General features: G+C 37.0%; 1 long non-coding RNA gene across 1 annotated transcript in view; it reads left to right on the forward strand.

Moving 5' to 3' along the window:
- LOC309841171 overlaps nt 1–13,568 on the forward strand; it is a 67,678-nt gene extending 54,110 nt beyond the window's left edge. The window contains exon 3 of the long non-coding RNA XR_014299001.1: nt 13,510–13,568. This is a non-coding gene — a long non-coding RNA (uncharacterized lncRNA). The remainder of the gene's footprint in view (nt 1–13,509) is intronic.
- Nucleotides 13,569–13,815: the final 247 nt, after the last annotated feature.

Below are 13,815 nucleotides of genomic sequence, written 5' to 3' on the forward strand. Positions count from 1 at the left end.
AATGCATACACAAACCTACAGGAATATACTGACATGTGTTTGCATCCTCTGTCTCCCATGGATAAAATGATACCTGAGAATATACAAGGTCTTCTAGAATATACAAGGTGTTTTCCTCCTGTGGGCACACTTTCAGCACTTCCGAGATTGCCACTTGCAGACAATGAGCACATTTTCTTGGAAATTCATTAGGAAAGTCCTGTAGTCCAAGAGTTTGAAATTTCGTCCTTCCTAAAACCCAGTATATTTGATTTTCTGTTAACCTGCCTGCTGACTGCCTATTTGATCGGTGGCATGTCTGTCCATGGTCCAGTTTGTCTTTTTTCTTCTTCTTCTTCTTAAGGTATTTATTTATTTATTTATTTATTTATTTATTTCAAACAGACACATACAGAGAGGGAGAGAGAGCCTGTACAGGAGGGAGGGGTTAGGGAGAAGCAGACTCCCTGTTGAGCAGGGAGTCGGATGTGGGGCTCGATCCCAGGACCCTGGAATCCTGACCTGAGCCAAAGGTAGACACTTAACTGTCCAGTCTGTCTTCATTCTGACCCCTAAAATAACTCCCTCCAACCCCGTTGATACTGTAATTGAATTGCTCAAGGAACACAAGTTACTTTAGTATCATTTTTTAAAAAGAACAACAGCAGGTTGGGTTATGGACATTGGGGAGGGTGTGTGCTCCGGTGAGTGCTGTGAAGTGTGTAAACCTGGCGACTGACACACCTGTGCCCCTGGGGCTAATAATACATTATATGTTAATAAAAAGAGCAACAGCAGCAAAGAAAACAGTGCCAGAAAGATAAACCTACTTTAAAAATACGTAGATGAGATCCCAAATATTTTGTGTTATCCTCTGCTTTCAAATTATTCATCCCATAGGAGTAATCTCCTTACCCGGTAGGCAAATTTTACCCAGCCTTCCAGGTCCAGCTCAGATAACCCTTCTTTTATGAAGCCCTCCCTCCCCCAGTTCCAGATTGGTCGAGGAGTTCTTGCTTAGGGCCAGTTTTGTGGCAGCTCAGTGACATTAATTTGTTTAATAAGTAGATAAAATATCACAATTAGGAATGTGCTGTATTAAATGTATGTTTAAGAGTTGCTAGTGGTTTTATGGTTGTTCTTATTTTTTAATCCTTCAGAACTTCAGACTCCCAGGCTGGGCATGGAGCCTCACTGACTCTGGTCTAGCACAGATACAGACTCCCAGTGATCAAACATCTCTGGTCAGGAGCAAGTGACAGGCTGTGGCCACCGCTTGCCTTTGTCACCAACAGACTTCTCTGTCACCCCACACTCCTCCTATCTGATAACCATCATTTTGCTCTCTATGGTTAAGAGTCTGTTTCCTGGTTTTTCTCTCTCTCTCTTTTTTTCCCCTTTGCTTATGTGTTTTGTTTCTTAAATTTCACATATGAGTGAAATCACATGGCATTAGTCTTTCTCTGACTGACTTGTTTTAGTTAATGTAATAGTCACTAGCTCCACCCCTGTCATTGCAAATAGCAAGATGTCATTCATTTTTACAGCTGAATAATATTCCATTGTATACATATACCACTTCCTCATCCATTCATCCATCTATGGACACTTGGGCTGCTTCCATATCTTGGCTATTGCAAATAATGCTGCCATACACATGGGAATGTATGTACCCCTTCGATTTAGTGTTCGATTTTTGTGTTCTTTGCGTAAATACCCCGTAGCGAGATTGGTGGATTAAAGGGTAGTTCTATTTTTAACTTTTTGAGGAAAACTCCATATTGTTTCCACAGTAGCTGCACCAGTTTGCATTCCTACCAATAGTGCCCAAGTGGTTTTTTTTTCCACATCCTGCCCCAAACCTACTGTTTCTTGTGTTGTTGATTTTAGCCGTTCTGATGCATGAGGTGACATGTCACCATGGTTTTGATTTGCATTTTCCTGATCATAAGTGATGATGAGCATCTTTTCATGTGTCTGTTGGCCATCAGGATGTCTTCTTTAGAGAAAAGTCTGTTCATTATTTCTGCCCAGTTTTTAATTGGATTATGTGTTTTTTGGGGTGTTGAGTTGTATAAGTTCTTTATATATTTTAAATACTAACCCTTTATCAGATATGTCATTTGCAAATATCTTCCCCCATTTCTAGGTTGTCTTTTGGTTTTGTTGAGTGCTTCTTTTGCTGTGCAGAAGACTTTTATTTTGATGTAGTCCCAATATTTGATTTTTGCTTTTGTTTCCCTTGGCTTGGGGGATATTTCTAGGAAAAAGTTGTTCTGACCAGTGTCAGAGAAATAACTGCCTATGCTCTCTTCTAGGATTTTTATGGTTTCAGGTCTTACATGTAGTCTTTAATCCATTTTTAATTTATTTTGGTGTATGGTGTGAGAAAGCTGCCCGATTCCATTCTTTTCCATATTGCTGTCCAGTTCTTCCAACGCCATCTATTGAAGACTATCTTTTCCCCTTGTATATTCTTTCCTTCTTTGTCAAAGATTAACTGACCATATAATTGTGGGTTTATTTCTGGGTTTTCTATCCTATTCCATTGATCTATGTGCCTGGTTTTGTGCCAGTACTGTACTGTTCCGATTTCTATAGTTTGGGATATAACTTTAAGTCCAGAATCGTGATGCCTCCAGCTTTGCTTTCCTTTTTCAAGATTGCTTTGTCTATTGGGGGGTCTTTTGTGGTTCCATACAAATTTTAGGATTGTTTATTCTAGTTCTGTGAAAAATGCTGTTGGTATTTTGATAGAGATTGCAATCCGAGTATAGATTGCTTTGGGTAGCATAGACATTTTAATGGTATTTGTTGATTCAGTCCATGAGCATGGAATGTCTTTCCATTTTGTTGTGTCGTCTTTAATTTCTTTCATCAGTGTTTTGTAGTTTTCAGAGCATGGGTCTTTCACCTCTTTGGTTAGGTTTATTCCTAGGTATCTTATTATTTTTGGTGCAATTGTAATAGGATTGTTTGGTTGTTTTTTTTTTCAATTTTCTCCTTCCATTGCTTTCATTATTGGTGTATAGAAACGTAACAGATTTCTGTAGATTGATTCTGTATCCTGCAACTCTTCGGAATTTGTTCATCAGTTCTAGCCGTTCTTTCAGTAGAGTGTTTAGGCTTTTCTATATACAGTATCATTTCATCTTCAAATAGTAAAAGTTACTTCTTCCTTACCAATTTGGATGTCTTTTGTTTCTTTGTGTTGTCTGATTGCTATGGCTAGGACCTCAGGTACTATGTAGAATAAAAGTGGTGAGAGTGGACATCCTTGTCTTGTTCCTGACATTAGGAGAAAAGCTTTCAGTTTTTTCCTATTGAGGATGACATTAACGGTGGGTTTTTCCATATATGGCCTTTATTAAGTTGAGGTATGTTCCCTCTAAACCTACTTTTTGAGGGTTTTTATCATGATAGACGTGTACTTTGTCAAATGCCTTTTCTGTGTTTATTGAAATGATTATATGGTTTTTATCCTTTCTCTTATTGATGTGATGTATCACACTGATTGATTTGCAAATATTGGACGACCCTTGTAATTCAGGAATAAATCTGATTTGGGGCAATTATTAAAAATAACACTAATATTTTCAGTTTCTTCCATATACCAACTACCCATTATCTATTATTTCAAATTCAGACAATAACCATGTAAGTTTTCACTGTTTTAGGGAAAAGAAACTGCGTTGTAAAATGGGTAAGTTAATCTCCTGAGGTTACCCATTACAGACTGACTCTGAATTAATTGTACAACATAATTTAGTGCTGCTTGGGCTCATAGTAAGTTCATAGTAAATAGTGTTTATTATTACTGCCATTATTATGTTTTAAAGTGATGAACATAGGTCTTCCAGGGAATTCCAAACTCCATGTTCTTTCTGCTATGTCAGGGTATGCCTATCATCTTTCCTTTCTTTGACTCCTTTCTAGTTGAAAACAATGACAGAAAAAGATGGTCACCCTCTTGGTATCAAAGGATATAATTCATTGGAAAGTACTTTGAACACTGGAAAGTATTCATAGAACTTGAGGTATTATAATTATTAGTCAAACAATTATTAGAACATTATAATATTCTGATTATTATTATTGGTGCCTTTTCGTCTTTACATTGTGAACCTTGGGACTAGGAATCCTGTCATATTCTTGACATCCATAGAACATGTACTTAGGTGACACTTAATAAAAATAATGTGTGTAATATAAATTGCATTGACTTTCTTTGCAAGGTAGACTGGGAAGGGTCTGGGTTGGTCTGTGCTGACCCAGAAGCAGACTGGTTCATTGGCAACTCAGCAAGACTGATAGTTCATTCATTCTTTCAGAAAGGTCTATATTGTCTCATATAGACACTGCTCCAGATAAAGAGAAACAGCTGTGGACAAGAGCGATAAAGTCTAGCTAAGAAGCAGATAATGCCTAGGTAGGAAAATCACTGACTGTACCAAGCCATGAAGAAATGAAAATGGCTGACATGACAGAGAGTTGAGAAGTAAGGCAGAGATGCTGCCACCTTGTACAGAGTGGGTGAAAGAGGCCTCCAAGGCCCTGGAGAGAGAATGGTCAGCTATGTCCTGAATAAGGAGAGTTTCCCTGTAAATAGCAAGGCCATGGAGCAGAAACAGGATTGGCACAAAGGATGGACAGTTAGGCCAGTGTGGCTGGAGTGTAGTAATCAGAGACAAGGCTAAGAGATGAGGTCAGAGAAGTAGTCGAGATCCACCTCATTTAGACCTTACTAGCCTGTCAGGAAATTGGGTTTTAATTCCATGATCAATGAGAAAGCCATTGGAGGGTTTTAAGCAGAAGAATGATATGCTGACTTATTCTTGAAAATATCTCTTTGGCTGCTGGTGGAGGGCGGATTTGAAGAAAGGCAAGATGTCAAAAGGGAAACCAGTTAAAAGCCTATTGTGGGTGAGAGATGACAGGGGTAGATGGGGAGAAGCAGATGTATCTTTGGCATGTTCTTGTGATACCACTCCTGGGGTCTAGCTTGTATGTTCTCTCAGGAACCTGGAATGAGGGAGCATTGCTCCCACTTCCCTAATTTTGTCTAGGGCTGGAAGCTGAATGAACAAATATTTGCCTATTCAGGACCAAAAGTAGAATCTTAGGGTTGGAAGTGATTAACTGTCCCATTTTACAGATGAAGATACAATGACAAAAGTGAGGTAAAGTCCCACAGTTTCTTACTGGCAAATTCAGCAATAGGGCCCTTCTAGCCCAGAGTTCTTTCCATTGCAGAAATCAGTCCCTCCCTAGCAATGCTCTTTGTCCTTGTTTTGGCCTAAATCCTGAAAGGTGGAGCCCAGAATACTAAGGGGATTTCACGACAATTGTCTACATGGTCATGTGGTTTGGTGATTGGTGGCATGGTCAATAATATGACGGGGACAGATCTTTGTTTTTACTACAAATGTCATCCATAAATAAAAAGTTTTGCTTCTTTTTTTCCCCCCTAAACTTTATGACTTTCCTTTCCTTTTTTCCCCGCTTTGTTGTACTGGCTAAGGTATTGAGGACAATGTTGTGAAATGATGAAAACAGATATTCTTGTCTTATTCCTGAACTTAGTAAGGTGAGGGAACTTAGCTGCAGGTTGTTCATAAAAGCCCTTTACGGTTAGGAATGTTCCTTAATTCCTAGTTTACTAAAGCTGTTGGTTGTGGATTTTTTTTTCCCCATGAATGTTAACTTCTCTTTGACATATATTGAAATGCTTGTGTCACTGTTCTTTATTTTGTGAATATGGTGAATTACATTGATTTCCAGATATTAAACTCATATTGCTCTCTGAAATATACTCCGGTTGGTCACAATAGAGTATCATTTTTATATATTGTTGGATTTGATTTGCTTATATTTTGTTAAATATTTCTGTCTATATTCACGAGAGATATTAGTTATAGTTTTCTTTTCCTTTAGTGTCCTTGGCTATTATCAGGGTTATGCTAGTGTCATAAAATAAATAGGGAAATATTCCCTTTTTCTCTATTTTCTGAAAGAATTTATGTAAGTCGTTATTTGTTTTGGGTAGAATTCACCAGTGAGACCATGTCTGGAGTTTTCTTTGGGGAAAGTTTTTAATTCCTCTCCCATAGGTAAAAGGATATAGGATTATTTGCATTTTCTGTTTTGTCTTACTTAGATCAGTGTCTAGGACACAAATTCTATTTCAAGTAAATTGTCAAATGTATTGTCATAAAGTTTTTCATAATAATCTTGTATTGTCCTTTTGCCATTTGAAAGATGTGTAGTGATGCCCCTCTTTTATTATTTATATTGTTAATTTGTATTTTCTCTATTTTCTTCTTGATCAGTCTAGCAAGGAATACATTAAATTTATTGATCTTCTCAAAGAAACAATATTTTGTTTTCTTGGTTTTATTTTTTTTTTAAAGATTTTATTTATTTATTGACAGAGATCACAAGTAAGCAGAGAGGCAGGCAGAGAGAGAAGGGGAAGTAGGCTTTCTGCTGAGCAGAGACCCCCAACGCGGGGCTCTATTCTAGGACCCTGGGATCGTGATCTGAGCCAAAGGCAGAGGCTTTAACCCACTGAGCCACCCAGGAGCCCCTTATGTTTTTCTATTTTATTGATTTCTGTTCTTACCTTTTAAAAAAATTTCATTTATCTGAGAGGAGGGGACAGAGGGAGAAGGAGAAGCAGACTCCCCGTTGAGTAGACAGCTGATGCAGGGCTCAATCCTAGGACCCTGAGACCATGACCTGAGTCAAAGGTGGATGGTTAACCGACTGAGCCACCCAGGTGCCCCTGTTCTTATCTTTATTATTATTGCTGTCGTTGTTTGACCCTGCATATTGGCTTTATTTCCTCTTCCTTTTCTAGCTTTTTGCTTTATTTATTTATTTGTTTATTTATTTATTTTAGAGCTTTATTTTTTCTATAAAGAAAGAGAGATGAAGGGAGAGTGGGGTGGGGCGGGAAAGAAGAAGAGGGAGAGAGACAATCTCCAGAAAACCCTCCACTGAGCACAGACCCAATCGTGGGGCTCTATCTCATGACCTCAAGACCATGACCTGAATTCAAGAGTTGGATAATTGGGGGCACCTGGGTGGCTCAGTGGGTTAGGCCTCTGCCTTTGTCTCGGGTCATGGTCCCGGGGTCCTGGGATCAAGCCCCGCATCGGGCTCTCTGCTCAGTGGGAAGCCTGCTTCCTCCTCTCTCTCTGCCTGCCTCTCTGCCTACTGCCTACTTGTGATCTCTCTCTCTGTCAAATAAATAAATAAAATCTTTAAAAAAAAAAAAAGAGTTGGATAATTAACTGGCTGAGCCATCCAGGTGCCCTGCGTTTTTATTTCAAGTCTTACATTTAGCTGCTGCCCACAAATTTTCAGATATGATTTTTAAAAATTATTATTCATTTGAAGTTCAGCTGAGGGCTATTTTAGATCTTTTGCTGATAATTTATAATTTGTTTCTTTTGCAGTCAGATAACATACCACATATGATTATAAAACTTTGAAAATTATTTAAATTTGTTTTGTGGCCCCATATATGCTCTATTTTGGTAAGCATTCCCTGTGCACTTGAAAGAAAGAGTATATTCTGCTGTTGTTAGGTATAGTGTTCAATTAGTATTAGATTAAGTTTATTGGTAGAATTATTCAAATCTTATATTCTTACTAATTTTTGTCTACTTGTATCAGTTTCTGGGACAGGAGAGTTAACATCTGACAATAATTATGGGTTTGTCTATTTTTTCATTTAATTCTGTATGTTTTGGCTTCATGTATTTTGAAGAACTGTTAATAGGCACATACTCATTGAGGATTATTATTTCTTCTTAAAAAAGTGACTCTTATCATTATGAAATATTCATTATCTCTGTTAATATCATCTGATATTAATAACACACTCCAGCCTTCTTAAGATTAGTGTCTATATTATATGTATTATATTTTTTCTCATTCTTTTTTTAACTCATCTGTTTATTAATGTTTAGAACACAAATCTTAAGTACATAGTTAGATCTTGCTTTCTTATTCAGTCTGACAACAGCAACCTTTTTTAAAGACCTTTTATTTTTTCATTTGAGACATAGAGAGTCACAGAGAGCATAAGCAGTGGAGAGAGAAAGAAGGAGAAGCATACTTCTGCTGAGCCAGGAACCTGACATGGAACTCAATCCCAGGACCCTGAGATCATAAGCTGAGCTGAAAGCAGATGTTTAGCCATCTAAGCCACCTAGGCACCTCAACAATAGCCTTTAATTAGAGTGTTTAATCAATTTTCACTTAATATAATTTCTAATATACTTGGGTTTAAGTCCACCATCTTGTTATTTGGTTTTGATTTGTCCTATTAGACTTTGTTCCTTTTATACTCCTTCTGTAATAACTCAGTATTCTGTAGTACTATCTTAGCTCTTCTATTAGCTTTTAACAAAACTACTTGATTTTTATTTTTTCTGTTTGGTCTAGGAATTATTATTTGCATTCTTAGCTTATAGATTTCTATGAATTATTATGATGCTATTTCATGTACATTTTAAGAATCTTTGTGATATTTTCATATATTTTACTTCTGTATATATTATAAACTACATTATTACACAACTACTTTAAAGGAAATTATAAAATTAGAGAATAAAAAAATATTTTGTGTGTGTGTATATACACACACACAAAATATAATATATATATTATATATATAATATAATTTATATGTATAAAATAATATATAATAATTATATATAATATTATATATAAAAATATATATATACACACAAAATATTTTTTATTTTCTAATTTTATGTGTAATATTATGTGTATATATACACATACCTATATATATATATCATACAGATTATGCTCTTTGTTCCTTTGTATATGCAATTTCCCTTCAGCTCAAAGGACTTCCTTTAACATTTCTTATAACGGAGGTCTTCTAGAGATTATCTTAGCTTTTGTTAATCTAAACAAAGGGTTTATTTTGCCATCACTTTTTGAAGGAGTTAGAATTCTCATTTGGCAAACTTTTTTTCCTTCTCAGTATTTTAAAGAGGTCATTCCATCGTTTTCTGGCTTTCATTGTTTCTGATGAGAAGTCAGCGATATTTGAATTTTTTTCCTCTGTATATATTCCCTGGCTATTTGATTTTCATTTTTTTTTTTTTTTTAAGATTTCATTTATTTGGGGCACCCGGGTGGCTCAGTGGGTTAAGCCTCTGCCTTCGGCTCAGGTCATGATCCCGGGGACCTGGGATTGAGCCCCGCATCGGGCATTCTGCTCAGCAGGGAGCCTGCTTCCTCCTCTCTCTCTCTGCCTGCCTCTCTGCCTACTTGTGATCTCTCTCTCTGACAAATAAATAAATAAAATCTTAAAAAAAAGATTTCATTTCTTTATTTGAAAGAGATCAAATTTATTTGACAGATATTGACAGATTTATTTGACAGAGACAGAGATCACAAGTAGGCAGAGAGGCAGGCAGAGAGAGAGGGAAGCAGGCTCCCTGCTGAGGAGAGAGCCCAATGGGGGGCTCGATCCCAGGACCCTGAGATCATGACCCGAGTCGAAGGCAGAGGCTTTAACCCACTGAGCCACCCAGGAGCCCCTCCCTGGCTATTTTAAAGATTTTTCAGTGTGCCTGTCTGGCTCAGTTGGAAGAGCATGTGACTCTTGATCTCAGGGTGGTGAGTTTGAACCCCATATTGGGTGTAGAGATTACTAAAATAAATAAATAAATAACTTAAAAAAAGATTTTTCTATTTATCTTTGGCTTCAACAACATGACTACAATGTGTCTGGGTATGATTTTGCTTGCATTTTTGCTTCTTGAGATTTGTTGAGTTTCTGGGATCTTTGGGTTGATATTTTTCTTCAAATGTCCAGGGGAAAGTTGGTCATTGGGTCTTCAGATTCTTTTTATGATTCAAGTTCTCTTTTCTCTCCTTCTGGGATTCCAGTTATACCTATATTATACCTTTTTATATTGTACCTCAGGTCCCTGGGTTCTATTCATTTTTTCAATTTTTTTTCTTTTTGTTTTTTTAATATCTGTGTTCCAAGTTTTCTGATCTCTTCTTCTGCAGTGCACAGTCTTCTGTTAAGCCAATTCAGTACATATTTATTTCAGATACAGTAATTTTAGAATTTTCATTTGGTACTTTTTATAGTTTCCATTTCTGTACTGAGATTCTTCATCTGTTCACCTATCATGTCTAGTTTCTCCTTAAAATTCTCAATATGCTTTGAAGTCCTTGTCTACCAATTCCAGTATCAGTGTTATCTCTGCATTTATTCATTTTGACTGTTTTTTGCCCTTGGTTGTATTTTTCTGTTTCTTTGAATAGCTAGTGATTTTTTTAAAGGTATATTGAATATTGTGTATTTTGCTTTGTTTCAAGTGGATTTATTTGTCTTCCTTTAAAGAGTGTTGACTTTTGTTCTCTTAGGTAGTTAATTTACTCACAGATTAGCTGATCATTTGAGACTTGTTTTTAAAGTTCTGGGGGAGAGTATAAAGTAACTCTTATTCTAGAAGCAGAATAACCCTACAAAGACTTTGCCCTTCTGAGATCTCAACTGAATGCCCAGTATGTGCAGTGAAGTATCTCTCTTCTGCCTTGTCAGATCATGGATGTCTCCCAGCCCTCTGCAATCTCTGGAATCTTTGTTCAGCTCATAATTTCTTGGTAATTTTCTGCCACGGCTCAGAGACTTTTTTCTATGCAGATGACAATTAAGTGTTCAGTGAAAAAATCAAGGACATTTTTATGCATATTTCTGGAGCTTTCTCTCTCTCTCTCTCTCTCTCTAGCTTCTTTCTCCCTAGTACCTGATGCACAAATTTCAGCCACACCTAAGCAACCCTGAACTCTAGTCTTTACCTGATCAGCTCAATGAGATCATTCTGCTTTGCCTAAGCTATCTCTTCCTGCACCATAGTGCAGAAGGTGTTTCTAAGTAGAAGGTTGCAGGTGATTATGAAGGTGACATCCTATGTTTTCCTTTTCTCAGGAATCACATTCCTTCTCTGATTGTCGTTCAAAGTGTGAAATCCTCTACTTCAGTTTTATATTTGTTTATAGCAGGAGGACTAGTCTGTTACTAATTACTCCATCATGGCTGAAGGTGGAAGTCTGTAGCACAACTGAATGATTTGTAACCAGTTGTTCATTCCCCTCCATCTTAGATGGCTATAGTTTTACCTTTGAGAAATGAGATATCGCTGGAAAGACATGTGAATATATAAAAATATATATAAATTTAAAAAATATATTTTTAATAGACAAATAGCATGACCAAGGTGCCATGTAGAATTCAAGGTGGTGTTTACAAACTCTGGTTTAATGCTTTTCTGACTGTGCGGTTTTGTGTATTTGTGTGTAAGGGAGTAAGAGTGAGAGAAAATGAATACTTAAAGGTGAAAAAGAGATCAAGTTAATAGAAAATAAGGGAAGACATCAAACCTTTATTCTTTAAAAAATAATAGCATTAATTTAAACCTTAAAAATATTTTAACTCTCCCTGTAATATTAGCTCCATTTTAATGCTTTTCATGTGTTGGGCATTGTTTTAAGTGCTTCACATTTTTAAATTTATTTAATTTTCACAACAACCCTTTGTCAGGGGTACCTGTATTGTCCTCATTTTACAGATTAGGAAACTGAAATGTAGAAAAATGGTATAACTTGCCTAAGGCTATAAGGTTAATAAGTAGAAGCTGGGATTTGATGTCAGGTGGTCTGCATCCAAAACTATACATTTTTAACCTCTCTATTGCTTTCCTATACGAGAAGTAGTTTGTCTCTCCCCTACTCCCTCCCTCATTTCCCTGTCCCCAGACTGAAAAACAATTCCATGTTAAGTTTTGGTGAGCTATAAACACCTCACTGGGATTTTGTGCTGGTGAGAGATGCTTGAAAGTGCAAGAGACAGGCACTTTTCCACCCTGGAGTCATTAATGTCGTTCATTTCATCTGCTCCAGTCGTCAGTATCGCTTTTGATATTCACTTGACCTTCCAGGTGGGCAAAAGTTGATGAGTGACTCATGGAGATTTTCAGTGTCTGTCTTTTTAATCTGGACTGGTCGAGAAACCAGGTGACGAGTGCAATGACCCAACTTTCCTGAGCTATAGGAAGGTGTTGCAAAAAAAAAAAAAAAAAAAAAAAAATCACTTCACTAGATCATTAGCAATTCGTATCAGGAGTCTTTCAGACTAGTTCCATTTCTGATGAGGGGGTGGTGATATTGGGAGGGTGGGTAGGAATATTGCCCCAGACCAGAGGCACTGGGTTTCTCTATGATTTACTTTCCACTTCTCTACCTGAGAGTTGATATCTCCCTAGGCCAAGTTCTTCCTGTGGTCTTTGAGATTTTTAGGAGGAAAGGAGATAGCAGATTGTGGGCTATTATTATGGCAAGATCATTTCTCTCTGGCCACCAAACAGTTGTTCCCTGAGTCATGAACCACTCTGTTCAGTGGCTGTCGAACTAAACTGCCTTTGAAATTGGGAGGAGAAAGTCTGAGTGTGCCAAAACCAAGCCCCTGAGTCACCCAGCGCCCAGCAGGAAGACAGCAATGAATAGGCCTGGAAGTAGTGCCAGGATCCATGCCAAGCAGCTAGTGTGGACCTTCAAGTGCCCATTCTACTGACATCTTTCCAGGTCATAAAATCTCATGTCCTCGCAGATAGGAGGGACCATTGTCTATTCTCTGCTGTCTGTGAGGTTCCTGATTAGTGAATCATCTCCCTAAGTATCTTTTCACATGGATTGAGCCATGTACTAGGGAGGTCATATTTTATTTGTAATGTCTAAGGAAACTGCATTAGACATTACAGGTTATAAAACAAAATAGGTAGAGTTTGTATTTAGAAATATAATATCATATTTACTAGGGAGACTTGAATTTGGAAGGATCTGCCTGGGTCCATTTTAAAACCGGAAAACTAGTATATCCTTTTTCTCTTGTCAACCACAGTCCTGCAATTATTCTATATAATTGTTATTTTTCTTTTCTTTTTGGAAGGAGTCTCCTGCTGAAGGAAGAAACTAAAGAGATGCCTAAGTACCAGGGAGTTTTCCTCTAAGACAAATAACATCAAGATAGCTTTGATTTTATTTATGTTCATTATTTTTCCCCATTAAAATCTGTGTCATCTTCAGAGATCCTTGGTTAGAATTTTTTTTTAATTTTCCCTGTACTGATTGAAGAAAAAAATCTAAAATCTTAATGCTGTTTTTTGTTTATTTCATGAAGAATTTAAGACGGTGCTTGACAACTTATGCCTCTTATAAAACAAAAAAAAATATTTTTTACATTCTGTATATTAAGATATCTTCCAACTGACATCTCACCGAACAACAACAACAAAAAAATCAAATTGAGCCACCTTGCATCAAACATTTTTGGTTAATACTTGAGAGCTATTGTTTTGAAAGTCACTCATAATAATAATAATAATCACCAACAAAAAAAATATCCTACTGAAGGATCAGGTAAATTTTGGCTATTTCTACACTTACATCCCATCTCTCTCTCTCTTTTAGTTCTTCCAGAAACCAAACAGAGTATCCCTCCTCTGGCAAACTGCTTGCAAAGCTCCATGTAAGAAAACGCTGAACTTGAACTCATGAAACATCCCCATCAGTTTCTGAGGATTCCAGGATCAGAACTCATCCAGAATCTTTAGGACTTAGGGCTCAAGAGCCTAGAACATTAACTTCTGAAATGGAATGGTATTGGCTTTAAGGTTAAAAATAGAGGACCATAGCTTTATTGCTTGTGATTTTGACATAGTCCCCACGAACATCAGTAAGGCTCAAACGTGCATTGAAGACAGCCAAAGGGTAAAT

This window comes from Mustela nivalis, assembly GCF_964662115.1.
Source record: "Mustela nivalis genome assembly, chromosome: 9".
Lineage (NCBI taxonomy): Eukaryota > Metazoa > Chordata > Mammalia > Carnivora > Mustelidae > Mustela > Mustela nivalis.